The 14,381-nt window shown below is 33.3% G+C and overlaps 1 long non-coding RNA gene across 1 annotated transcript in view; it reads left to right on the forward strand.

Moving 5' to 3' along the window:
• The window catches only part of LOC125172777 (uncharacterized), a 632,687-nt gene that overhangs the window by 332,248 nt on the left and 286,058 nt on the right, over window positions 1-14,381 (forward strand). Inside the window, exon 3 of the long non-coding RNA XR_007154830.1 lies at window positions 10,014-10,097. This is a non-coding gene — a long non-coding RNA (uncharacterized LOC125172777). The remainder of the gene's footprint in view (window positions 1-10,013; window positions 10,098-14,381) is intronic.

Genomic DNA, 14,381 nt, shown 5'->3' on the forward strand with positions numbered 1-14,381 from the left:
GTCCTCCCTCTAGTCTCCTTTCTTTCTAGCTCTCTTCCCTCACTCTCCTACTCCCTCCTTCTTTCTGACTCCCTTGCTTTCTCCATGATCCCTCTTTCTCCTCCCGTCAACCACCCAGCCAGAATTTATAAAATACCTGACTCCTTGGGCCCATCATTGAGTGGAGCACTGGGGATATGGCGGTGAGTGAAATTTGGCCCCTTCCTTCAAGGAGCTAACTAGACTAGAAGTACTTTGAAGGCCCAGACTGTATCTGATTTGTCAGCAATGTGGATTTAGACCTTTAATATTCTTTAACCCATTGTTGTTCTTTCTTATTTCTGGGCTATTTAGTAATAATACCTACTATTTACTAACGTACTAACTCTAGGTACTGTGCTAAACACTTGCCACATTTAATCTTTCTAACAGCCTTCCCAATAGTTGCCTCTTTTTTCCGCAAAGGTTAAAGAAGAATTATAATTACTATTTAATAATGGCCCCAGAGGCAGTTTCTTAATCAATACACTAGTTTTACATCTGTTCTATTTGTTTTATGGGCACTCATATGCAAAGTACTCCTAAACTTGAACTCTGATTTTAAGATACAGTCCACTGCCCCTCTCCACATAGATGTCTCGCAATCATCTCAAATTCCACGTACTCAAATCTCAACCCCTCCCTTTACCAAAACAGGACAAAGCCAATGCCCTATTTTTCCTGCATTTCCCATCTCAGTGACAATATCAGTATCTACCCAAGCCAGAAACTGAGAAATGGTACTAGATACTTAACTTTCCCCATATTCCCCACATTCAGTTGTTCTCGTAGTCCTAATGATTTTATCACTGAAATTAATTGGACCTGTCCTATCCACCTGTACACTACTCCCTCAGTTAAGCCACTCATCATTCTTTTGTCTGTGTGATCGCCACAACCTTATCTCTCTGCCACCGTTACCCCAGCAATCCATCTTTTATCAAAGTGCTATCTGATGCCATCTCTCTCCCCTGTAGTAAATCTCCAATTGCCCTAAGACTTAACAAAGCATATAACAGCCTCTGTGACTTGGCCCTGTGGTAGTTTTCTCTTGCTGCTGTAACAAATTACCACAATCTTTGTGGCTTAAAACAATACAAAGGTATTATCTTACAATAATTGAGGTCAGCAGCGTGAAATGAATCTCATTCTGCTGAAAACAAGGTGTTGGCAAGGCTGCATTCTTCTGGAGGCTGTTGGACACAATCTACGACCTACCTCTTTATGGTTTCTAGAAGCTTTCCCTTTCTCCCACTTCAAATCCAGCACGTAGCATCTTCAATTGTCTCTCTGATTCAGACCTCTGCCTCCCTCTCTATAATTAAAAATCTGTTAATTATATTAGGCTCATCTAGATGATCTACAATAATTTCTTTATTTTAAGGTCAGCTGATTAGCAGCCCTATTTCCATTAGCAATCTTAATTCCTCATTGCCATGAAACACATATTCACAGGTCTTGGAATTCACAGTCACAGGACTGCTTAAGTGTCATCATCTCTACGAAGTTTTTCTGACATTCTAAGCTTTGGCCAAATTTGCTTCCTCTGTGCTTTCCTCCATTTTAGCATTTTTCATATTACATCAAAAATATCTCTTTACCTGTCAGTCTCCCTTTAAGGGAATGGAAACTCCTTGAAAGCAGCTATTGGTTTATTCACACACTTATTTATGCACAACACTTAGTATAGTGCCTAGCAAGCATTTAGTGAGCCCCCAGTATATTTTTGTTGTCTTGACTTAAGCATACATGAATGAGAACCCATCAAAGCGTTTTTTTTTTAAATGTTTATTTATTTTTGAGACAGAGAGAGACAGAGCATGAACGGGGGAGGAGCAGAGAGAGAGGGAGACACAGAATCCGAAGCAGGCTCCAGGCTCTGAGCTGTCAGCACAGAGCCCGACGCGGGGCTCGAACTCACGGACCATGAGATCGTGACTTGAGCTGAAGTCGGATGCTTAACAGACTGAGCCACCCAGGCCCCCCCCCCCCCCCCATCAAAGCGTTTTAAGCAAATTCTCAATTTAGAAGATTATTCTGGCGACAATATGGGGGATGGATTTCTGGGGTTAGAAGGCCTGAGAGATTTCACTATGCGTAGTTACATAGGCAAGAAACACTGAAGTCCTGAAATAAGGAATCTACAAGAATAAAGGGGAAAGAATGGATTTGAGGCAACATTGTAATAACTTTGGTTTCTTCCTCATCTCACCTACTTTAAAAAGAACAGAGTTGGAGGGATGATTGTTATGGTGAAGCTGACAAGAGTAGATAATCTTGAATTTTAGAGAAGAACCTTTAAATCAGAAAAGTAAATTAATTCCCCAAAAAACCCGTCCAACAGGTTAAGTTCTTTTTATATGGAAAGCAGTTAGAAAGTAAGAATAGAGAAGAGAAAGCCCATGATAATTATGCTTGAAGAAGAATTTGTTGTCTTCTTAGAGATGACAGAGGAGCATGTGTTTGAAGTTTCATGAACTTCGGGGTCTTCTGTGCTGGCCCACACAGAGCTGAATAATCTAGTTGGCTTCACTCACATGTCCAGGGCCTCAGCTAGGATGGCTGGAGTGGTTGGGAATGTTGAACCACTCTGTACAGATGTTCTTTTCATATTCCAGGTGGTTAGATCAAGCTTTTTACATGGAAGTCTTGGGGTTTCAGCATCAAGAAGGGGTAAACATTAGTGTGCTTTTCAAATCTTCACTAGTATAATACTTTCTAAGGATACTAATCCTTGGATCAGAGCCCACATTAATGCAGTATGACCTCATCTTAACCAGACTGCATCAGCAAATTCTCTATTTCTAAATAATTTCATAGTCTGAGGTTCTGAGTGGACTAAATTTTAGGGTGTTGCCATTCAACCAAGTACAGAAAGTTTCTCCTGCTAATGGAGAAAATATGATATATTGACATGTCAAAAAAGGCTTTATTGGGAAAATTGATTTGACAGAGGACTCAAAATAAGAATTTGTCTAGAAATTACAAAATTATAGATATCAGAATCATCCTGATGTATATAACTTTCTAAATGATTCCAAAACCTATAGAGATAGAATGGTATTATCTAACCTCCCATAACTGATTTGGTAAATGTAGGCAAAAAGAATAAATGAGTATCACCCTCATATACTTTCTAAAGTGGTCTGTTTTTGGTAGGTAAAAGCTTACTTAACTTTTGATTAGTTACTGCCTCTGATTAAACATGCCTCCTATTGCCAACAGAACTGACTCAAATATTGAAGTAAACCATCTTCTGAATATATATAATCTATCAAGTGTTAACTGCTTTTCTATATTTCTGTAAAATAACTTATTTGCTGGTGCTTTAGATTTTTTTTTTCAAATAATTATCATCTTTACAAAAGAGAAAATGGAAATTATATTAAAAAATGTGGTAAGAGAAATTTTGTCCCTATCACTAGTATAATACTACCTCTACAGCAGAACAAATTAGCACCTGATTTTTTATTGCCTAGCCCTTATCTCTCATTACTTGATGACTCTCTGTGGGTCTTAGGCCCTTAGTAAGATTCTAGGTGCTTTTGATGAGAGTTACATTGCTTGGATCCCCTGGGTCAGCAGTGCCCAGCACTGTGCTAGGCATTCAGGCTGCTCATTTCTTGATTACGTTTTAGTAATTGCTAAATAGTGCACACACACACACACACACACACACACACACACACCAGAGTCTGGTAAGGACTACACAGTATCTTTTCATATTATAAAGTATATCTCTTTGCCAGTATCCTACCCATTTAAATACTTTACACTTGAATTATTATTTTTTAATATTATGTTTATCTTGATGATGAAAAGCTGATATTAAATACATATTCCTGATTTGTTAAGTGGTGCAGACCATGCAGAAAGAAGGGTACCAAATTAAATATCAATTGGGAAAATTGTTCTTATATTATCAATATATATATTTTAGATGATAACACAAATGAATCATAGTGAAATATTAAATAAAAAGTAATGTTCAAACATTATGTCCAGTTTAAGCTTTCAATTGAGAATAACATAAAATTTAAGGTAGCCAGTCACAGGTAGGGAAAATTCCATGATAGTAAACGGCAACAGGAATACGAAGTACAGTATTAATAGTGTAGACTTGGGATTTAAATCCTATTTATTTCAACTCTTGGCTTTAGTTTCCTCAGCTCCAAAATTTGTATAGTGCTAACTCTTATTTTATAGGGCCATTATATGAGTTAAATTGATAAAAACAGCAAAATGCATGGTCTATAGAGATGCTCAATAGGTGATAATTTTATTATAAGCATCACTTTGAGTAGCATTAATAGGGAAATGATTAATTAATTAATTAATTAATTAAAAGTTTCCCCCAGTTTCATTGAGAGATAATTGACATAGTACTGTATAAGCTTTAAGACATACTGCATGATGGTTTGATTCACATATATTATGAAGTGATTACCACAGTAAGCTCAGCTAGCATCCATCTTCTCATGTAAATACAATAAAAAGGAAACAAAGAATGAAAGAATAAAGGGGAAAAATTTTTCTCCTTGTGATGAGAACTCTTAGGATTTATTCTCTTAATAATTTTTCTATATCATTTTAGCTATGTGTTATATGGCAATGTTAGCTATAGTCATCATGCTGTATGTTACATCCTTACTATTTATTTATCTTAAAACTGGAAATATACCTTGATACCTTCCTATAATTCCCCCTCCCCTTACCCCCACCTCTGGTCACCATAAGGCTGATCTCTTTCTACGAGTTTGGGGGGAGGTGGTATTGTTTTTCATTTCTTTGTTTTTTTTTGTTTGTTTGTTTGTTTTAGATTCCACCTCATGCAGTATTTGTCTTTCTCTGTCTGACTTATTTCACTAAGCATAATGCCTTCAAGGTTCATTTATGTTGTCACAAATGGTAGGGTTTCCTTTTTTCTGGCTAAATAATGTTCCATTGTGTGTGTGTGTGTGAAATAGCCATTCATCCATTGGCCCATTGATGGATATTTAGGTTGTTTCCACATCTTGGCTATTGTAAATAATACTGCAGTACATATGAGGGTGGAACCATGATTTTGAGTTAGTGTTTTTTGTTACCTTTGCATGTATTTTCAGAAGAATTGCTGGATCATATGGTAGTTCTATTTTTGGTTATTTGAGGATCTCCTATACTATTTTTCCATAGTGGCTGTGCTAATTTAAAATTCCACTATCAGTGCACAGAGTTCCCTTTTCTCCATATCCACACTAGTATTTGTTATTCCTGGTCTTTTTGTTAATGGCCATTTTAGCAGGTGTGATTTAATATCTCACTGTGGTTTTAATTTGTATTTCCCTAATGACTAGTGATATTGAGCATCTTTTCATGTACATTTTGGCTTTTTATATATCTTCTTTGGAGAAATGTCTATTCAGGTTCTTTTCCCATTTTTGAATTGGAATTTTTGTTTTTTGTTTTTTGTTTTTTTTGGTTATTGAGTTGTAGGAGTTCTTTGTTTTGGATATTAACCCCTTAACAGATATATTGTTTGCAAATTTTTTTTCCCATTTTCTAAGTTGTTAATAGTTACTTATACTATGTAGAAGCTTTTTAGTTTGTTGTAGTCCTGTTTTATTTTTTATTTTGTTGCTTATTCTTCAGGTGTCATATCCAAAAAATCATTACTATGATCCATGTCAAGGAACTTGGTTCCTTTGTCTTCTTCCTAGGAGTTTCATGGTTTCAGGTCTTGCATTTACATCTTTAATCCATTTGAGTTAATTTTTGTGAGTGGGTTTAGTTTTATTCATTTACATGTGAGTATCCAATTATTCCAGCATCATTTATTGAAGAGACTTGTCTTTTCTCCATTGAGTATTCTTGTCTTCCCTGTCAAATATTAGTTAACCTTATATACTTGGGTTTATTTCTGGGCTATCAGTTCTGTTCTGTTGGTCTATTTATCTGTTTTATACCAGTACCATACTATTATGATGACTTTAGTTTTATAGTATAGCTTGAAACTAGGAAGTGTGATACCTCCTGCTTCATTCTTCTTTCTTAGGATTTCTTTGGATATTTGGAGTCTTTTGTGGTTTCTTATAAATTTTAAAAGTGTTTTTTCCCCTGATTCTTTAAAAAAAATGCCATTTGAATCTTGTTAAGGCTTGCATTGAACCTACAGATGGCTTTTAGTAGTATTGATATTTTAATAACTAATTCTTCCAATCAACGAACATGGGATACCTTTTTACTTATTTATGTCTTCTATTATTTTATCAATGTCTTATAGTTTTCAGTGTAGAGATCTTTTATTCTTTAGTTGAATTTACTCCAAGTTATTTTACTGTTTTTGATGCTACCATAAATGGGATTATTTATTTCTTTTTCAGAAAATTAATTGTTGGTATATAGAAATGCTAATTTTTGTGTATTAATTTTGTATACTGCAACTTTATTGAACTCATTGATTAGACATAACTGTTTTTTGGTCTTTGGGATTTTCTATGTATAAAATTATGTCATCTGCAAATAGAGACATTTTTGCTCCTTTCTTTATTCTGATACCTTTTCTTGCCTGATTGCTTTAGCTAGGACTTCCAGTACCATGTAGAATAGGAGTGGTGAAAGGGGGCACTCTTGTCTTTTTCCTGATCTTAGAAGAAAAGCCTTCATCCTTTCACCATTCAGCATAATGTTAGCTGTGGTCTTGTCATAGAAGACCTTTATTATATCAGATATATTCCTTTCATGCCTAATTTGTTGAGTTTTTATCATGAATGAGTATTGAATTTTGTTGAATACTTTTTATGCATCCATTGAGGTAATCATTTGTTTTTTTTTTCTTTCATTTTATCGATGTGATGTGTCACACAGATTGATTTGCATATGTTGAATCATCCATGCATCCCAGGGATAAATCTCATTTGATCATGGTGAATGAAAGACATGATAAATTTAAATGGTGGGCAATCTGCCCAGCTAGGTATAGTACTAGACACTGTACTATGTATTCTAGCTTAAAATCATAGAGATATTTGAGGGAATGGACTTTCTGGTTATTAAGATTTTTTCTTTTCATTTTAATTGTTGGAATATGTTGCCCTCACAGTCCTAATCATTGTTATTAATGAGAATGATTATGTTGTCTACATTTGATGCTTGGGGAGAAAATATTTTTGAAATTATTGGAAAATTTTACCCAGTAAAATGAGTAATTTTGCCGTATTTGTCAAGTAGCTACAGTTTTTGTTTGTTTGTTTGTTTTTTTAAATATCAGCTCTGGCCAACAGCTTGATTGTAGCCTTGTGAGAGACCTTGAACTAGATGCACACAGCTAAGCTGTGCCCAGATTCCTGTGGTATAAGAACTGAGAGATACTAAATGTCTGTTGTTTTAAGCCATTAAATTTTGGGACAGCGTTTTACATAACAACAGATAACTAATGTTTATGATGTACCATTCACTGTGTTAGGTAGTTAGCAAGGTGTGTATTATGAAACCCTTTCATTAACATTGTAAGACAGTTATTACAATCTCCACTTTGCAAACAGGAAATTTGGGCTTGGAAAAATGAATTTGCGTGTCATCTTAAAGCTCTGAAATTGGCTCTATTCCAAGGGATTCTTAATCAGCAAACAATTATTCTTTATCCTCATCATTTTTTAAATAAAATTATATCTTACATCAAAAATATTTTTCCTCAGGTTTGTTGAGATATAATTGATATACATCACAATAAAAGTTTAAGGCATGCAGCATGATGGTTTGATTTACATATATTGTGAAATTTTTACCACAGTGAGTTTAGTTAGCATCTACTGTCTCATATAGGTATAATTAAAAAAAAAAAAAGAAAACAAAGAACAAAAATTCCTTGTGATGAGAACTATTAGGATTTACTTACATAACAACTTTCTTATATATTATACACAGTGTTAACTATAATCATCATGTTGTACATTATATCCCTGACACTTGTTTATCTTATAACTGGAACTTGTCACATTTTGACCACCTTTCTCCAGATCCCCCTACCCTTAAATCTTGATGAACTATGCATTATGTACTTCTCACATTAGACTTCATCAGTATAAAATTAGGGGGAATAATAGAAAACCAACAATAAAATTACCACATGATATAGTTTATTATCTGTACTGTGTACCATTATGATCTGGACCAAGCCTAAATAAGACATGAGGGGCAGGATTGATGTACTGATTTCTCTCCTCAATTCTGTCTCAGATATTAAAGATATAATCTCAAAACTACTTTACATACTTCAATAATTCACTGATACTATTCATCTATTTATCAAAGTCTATTTTTATTTTTATCCATTTTAGTCATTTTTTGTTCTTAAGAAGAATATAAACTCACTACATTTTGAATTACATTCTAATTTCTTTCTTGGCTTTTAAGAATTAACCACCTGTCTTCTCGTTATAATGTAAATATATTTGATCAATATGTTCAAAGTGTCTTGTCATCCGGAAAGAAAGAAGTTAAGTTGCAGGTCTGCAATACAGTCTCTTCTTGTATTGGGGGTGCTCCAGGGAAAGAAAAAAAGGCAAGGAAGCTGAATTAATCCCCTTCTAAACATACTGATGACAATCCTATTGGCACAGCAGCAACAACAAAGGTTTTTGCTAGTAAAATAGACTTTTTTATTATGGAATGCTTTTAGCAAGATGTGCCTAATTGTCTAGATTTGTTTATGATAAACAAACTGGAATATATGGAGTTATAGATAATGGCTGGTTGGGAAATGTTACATAATCAATGTAACCCTCTCAGTGTAAAATATAAATGTCTTATAACCTGAATGGATTATTATATGAAAGTGAAGTAAGTAAATGCAAACCTCATAGAAATCTCATCTATTAACATGTGTATCCAATGTGGTATAATAGGACTTGGGGAACTAGACTAGGGGTCATAGACTTCTTTGTTTTACCTGTGACTCATGATGACATATATCCTTGTAATTATTAGTATCTAATTGAGACTTAAAACTTGATACAGAGTCAAATCTTTGAGTGATGTTAGTCTGAATTATCAATATGACCCTTTATGTTATCTTAAGTTCCAAGAGATATTGATTCCTATGATAGTCCTCAAATTTCAGCCTTCCAATAATTTATTTAATCATTTTGGTGTCCCTCAGAGGCAGAGGAGGCAGAATTTTGTAGTGGTAAAGTAATAACATGTGTGGGTAAACATTGAAACAATATAAAGTAAAATAATTTACCCTTATTCCAAGATCTTAAGACTCTCAACCCAAAAGCAAACAATAGTAGTCTGTATGTCATTATACATATGTGTAGGGGCCAAGAGCATCCCCCCTGCCTCATGGGCCACTTTGGCATGAACATTATTTTGAGTTAAAAGCAATCTAAGCACAGCAGATTCAGAAAAATCTCTTTCCCTCCCCTCATCTGAGGGAAAAATCTCTTTCCCTCCCCTGGTCTGTTTGTACCAGGAAGAGAGCTATTAGCAGAGATTCCTCTTTACCTAAGAAACTGATCTGAATAGTAGAGCAACCTGTGGTTTCCAAACATCTCCTTTTACCTTCCTGCTAATGATAGTTCACAAAAACATCATGTTGCCTCACTTTGGAATTTCCATGTCTGTGTGGATTTCTAGTACATATGCTATGAAATTTGATTTTCTCCTGTTAATCTGTCTCATATCAATTTGATTTAGTCAAGCTAGAAGAACCTTGAAGGACAGAGGAAAGTCTTCCTCCTTAACATATGCAAATCTATGTTATAAAGCATGTTTCACATGTTCCATTTTTTACTGACCAGTATGTCTTGAAGATTATTCAATATGAGTACACTGATTTAATTTAGTTTTTAACTACACTTAAGTGGTGTTTAATGCTGTCATTACTATTATTTACTTAACCAGTCTTCTATTTATGAATTTTTAGATTTTTTTGTTACAAAAATTCTATAATCATCCTTTTACATAGATTTCTGGATTAAAGAGTATGTTGATTTCATTTATTTTTCTTACAGATATTGCCATGTTTCCTTCAAAGAAATTACACTGCTTTGTGATTTATCTGTGGTTTATCCTCCCACAAATGGAGATTGGATAAGGTATGTGCCTGCTGTTAATATCTTCTTTCTATGTTGGATAAATCTTTCTCATAGGCTGTGGTTTCAAGTAATGGCTAAAATTAGTTTTTCTAATTTTGTTTGCTTGTTTTAAAGACAGTGGAGATTCTTTCCCCTCTTTATTTTTGATTTTGTATTTTGAAATCTTTGCTAACTTCAAGCAAAATCACTACTTTTCTGTTATTTTTAAAATTATGTAAGTTTGGAGGGTAAGTAAAATGAAAGTAGTGACCAAGTTGCTTAGTATGGACTAACTTGCAAAAGATAATTTTTGTATTTTTTTTAAATCAATGCAAAATTTAGTAATTGTAATAAACATATGTATACTTTTGGCCTAAAATGTATCACAAATTTAAAACAAAAAACCTGAATTTGTCAGCCTGACTATGCACAAAAGAGTTAATGCAGTTGGCCTGAGACTGGTATTTTTTAGAAAAGCCTACTTGAAAAGTTCTCTCTTGATTGGAGTTGGCGAACTTGGAAGTTGAGCCATTCATGAAGTGATAACTGGTTCACTGTGCCTAAACTGCTTATAAAATCAATATGGTTTATGCTGGACATATGCCTTCTGTCTGGGAGTCTGCAAATTTGATATGTACTAGGCAGCAGGTGCTTACATGATAAACTAGCATTAAAAACCTTGGGCTTTGTTATGGGTTGAATTGTGTCCATCTAAAATTCATATGTGGAAATCCTAACTGTCAGTACCTGTATTTGGAGAGAGGGTCTTTATACATGTAATTAAGTTAAAGTGAGGTCACTAAGATGCATCTTAATCTAATATGACTGGTATTTTTATGGGAAGAAGAGATTAGGACACAGATAGGCATAGAGGGAAGACCATGTGAAGACATGGGTATGTCTAATCACAATAAAATGAAAATTCTTTAAGGAAAAATTTTACCTGTCTTCTTCAATGTACTCTTCAATAACTAGAGCAGTACCCAATAATTATTATTAAGTAGAAAAAACTCAATAGTAGATATTCAGTAAATAACACTTCAGAAAATAAGTGAATCAATTCTCCCCCCCACCCCCAGTCACTGCTTAAATAGTGCCAATGTGTGCTTCAGAATAGCTTTTCTTTTCTTTTCTTTTCTTTTCTTTTCTTTTCTTTTCTTTTCTTTTCTTTTCTCTTCTTTTCTTTTCTTCTTTTATTCATCTCTGAGAACTGATCCTTCTAACTGACACTGTCTCCTTTTAGATAGAATCCCACATTTTTAACTCCTAAATTACTGTTTTCCTACATAATGTTAAGAACATGATGTATAGAATAGTAAAAGCACCATGTAATGGCTTACCATTCTTTATCTCATCCATTTATTAAAGACTAGGTACATTATTAAACTGTAGTAATAACTCTTGCATACTTTCCTTGACTGAATTGGAATATTTTAATCATGTTTGTTCAGCATTCATATATTAATCCTTACAAAAGCTATCAGTATATGCAGATTAAATAAATTACAGGGTTTATTGATGTGCATAAATGTAGCTATTTTGTTAAATGGAAGAACAAAAACTATTAGTATCTTGTGAAATTAACTCAGTAGATCAAGGCAATATTTTTAAAGTTACAACAAAAGAGAAAAGAATAGAAAATAGTGGGTTTCAGGTTTAACAAGAGTATCACTTTATGAAAATTTGTTTTAATTATAGATATATAACTTACATATTTTGCTTATATAAATATGTACGGTATATAATGTATATCTTGTGAATTTAAGGAAGGAGTGTTTTGAAGTAACACAAGATAATGGATTATGAGCATCTATATTTCAAAAAAAAGATTCTTTTTTTTTAATTTATTTACTTTGAGAGAGAGAGAGAGACAGGGAATGAGCAGGGGTGGGGCAGAGAGAGGGAACGAGAGAATCTCAAGCAGACTCTGCACTGTAAGCACGGAGCTGGATGCAGAGCTCCATCCAGTGAACTGTGAGATCTGCTTAACTGATTGAGCCACTCAGGAACCCCTCAATAAAAGATTCGAAAAAGTGAAAACCCTTCAGAATATTAGAATAGAAAAGGTTATTAGTTATCTTTTAAGTGGATACTTTTATTTTACAAGTAAGGATACAAGGGATCAGTAAAGTGAAGTCTTCCAAAATTACAAATTAGATTAGTGGGAGCTTTAAGTTATCACTCAAGTCTTCTGTCAATTGACCACCAAATCATACAGCTAAAGAGAATATTATGCTTCATGCTGTCCCAGCATGTAATTTGGGGTCTGTCCTACTCATTAGACTGAAACCGGCATCAAGTTAAGTTTATTTTTTTTTCCCAGTAAACACATTTGTTATAGTAAGTTCAATCACCATAGAAATGTGGTTGTTCTTTTCAAATTGTTTAAAGAATATTCATTTAAATAAAGTACCTCTAATTGTGGCTATGTAATTTCTTTACTTTTGAATCCTTCTGATAGTGAATTAAGAGAAACTTGTTTTTTGTTAACATGGAATAATTTTCACCTGTTCGTGTAGTTGGTATTATAAGTATTCAGAATAAGTGCCAATTAAAAATATTACTACTTCCTTATCATCTTCTGCCAGCTGGCCCTTTATATCAACATTGAAGGGTTATTTCAGGAAGCAGCTTATCAGGTCTGGGGCTTTTTTTGGTTTGTTTGGATGGTTACTTTTTTCACCTAATTAGTGAACAGTCTGAGAAGGGTTTTATTTTTAGCAATTCCAAAAACTAATGAAGGTGGGAATACAAATGACCTTAGAAGACATTCTTAGAAGACATTCTGTAGAAAAAAAATTCTCCCAATTCTTTGCTCTTTTATTTGAGGCTTTCTGTCTGAATTCTACCTTGTCTGATGTTAGCAGCTTACTCCTGTTATATCATTAGTGTTTGCATGTTTGTTATAATATTGCCTACCTACTTTTGAATTACTTTGTTTTAGCTATATCTCTTACATACAGAAAACAGTTGGTGTTTTTTGTGGGATAATTTGAAACCTTATTTTTAAAAATTTAATAGATTAACCCATTTTTACCTATTAACATAATTGTATATACATTCTAATCAATCAAACTAGTTTATGCTATTTACTAAGATTCTTTAGAGGATTTTGTCTCTTTTGGTTAACCTTGTTAAAGACCTTAGCTGCCTTGTAAATATTGCTTCTAATTTTTTTAGATATCTTTACACAAATAGAATGGTAAAATCATTTTGAATTACAGACTAATAAGCATATGTTTTAACATTTTCATTCTGGCCCAGGGAACGGAAATTAAAAGGTAATAATGTCCATTCAAAATTCTGTCCAAATTTAAGAGGCCATCAGAGCCATTGTTTCTTGCTAAGATCTTGAAAATACAGAAAATAAAATTTTTTCTTTAAGTGAGAAAGAGGAGGAAATTCAGAGAAAGTTTGTCATTTAAGGATTGAATATTCTGTGTGCCCTCATTTACATAGCTACTTCATTTCAAATATGATCTTATTAGTCTCTGATGGATCTGAATATTGGAAACACATTTTAGATTAGTTCTCATTTTAAATTTATTGTGTTTGCCTTGGGTAACCTTGGTAATCATTGAAACCATTATTTGTGTAGGTACTTAATTATGTGGAAGCAATTATGTCTTGCAAAACAATCCTTACAATGGAAGATTTTAGGATGTTGGGTAATAGCTTATTAAACTTATTTCCCTAGATTTTTTTCTTTTTTTGTTTAGTAGTAGGAGAATAAAGCAATTGATTTACTTAAATTAGCTTTTAATGTTTAGATGATTTCACCATGTTTTATCAAGAGTGTGCAATTTAAAAACTTTCTTTAAATATAATTCCATCTCACAAATGGTTTAGTGTTGTAATAAAATATATTTGCTTTGCAACAAAATATAGACTTGTAAATATATCTTTATAGGATTATTGGTATTATAATTATAACAATAGTGAAAATAATTTTTATAATTTCTCTAAGTTGGTAATATTAAACAATATAATTGAAATATGAAGGAAGTATGTTTTATATTATTTATTTTATTAAATAAAAGTGAACTATTAGTGATGTACCTTTGAATTAATCATTTAGAAGAAAGTGTCAAATTACTGACAAAATTTTGTGTGTTACCATAGCATAACATGTTACCACAAATTGAATTATCTAAACCTTTCGTATTACTGATTTTTTTCATTCTTTCATTCTCTCTCCTTCCTGTCTCTTACCTTTCCCACTCATTCTTTTTCCTTATTTCTTCCTTTTATTGATTCATTGTTGTGGAAAACCTAGATGGTAATTTGTGGTTTGTAGCTTTTTTG

The sequence above is a fragment of the Prionailurus viverrinus genome, chromosome C1 (genome assembly GCF_022837055.1).
Source record: "Prionailurus viverrinus isolate Anna chromosome C1, UM_Priviv_1.0, whole genome shotgun sequence".
In the NCBI taxonomy this organism is placed as follows: domain Eukaryota; kingdom Metazoa; phylum Chordata; class Mammalia; order Carnivora; family Felidae; genus Prionailurus; species Prionailurus viverrinus.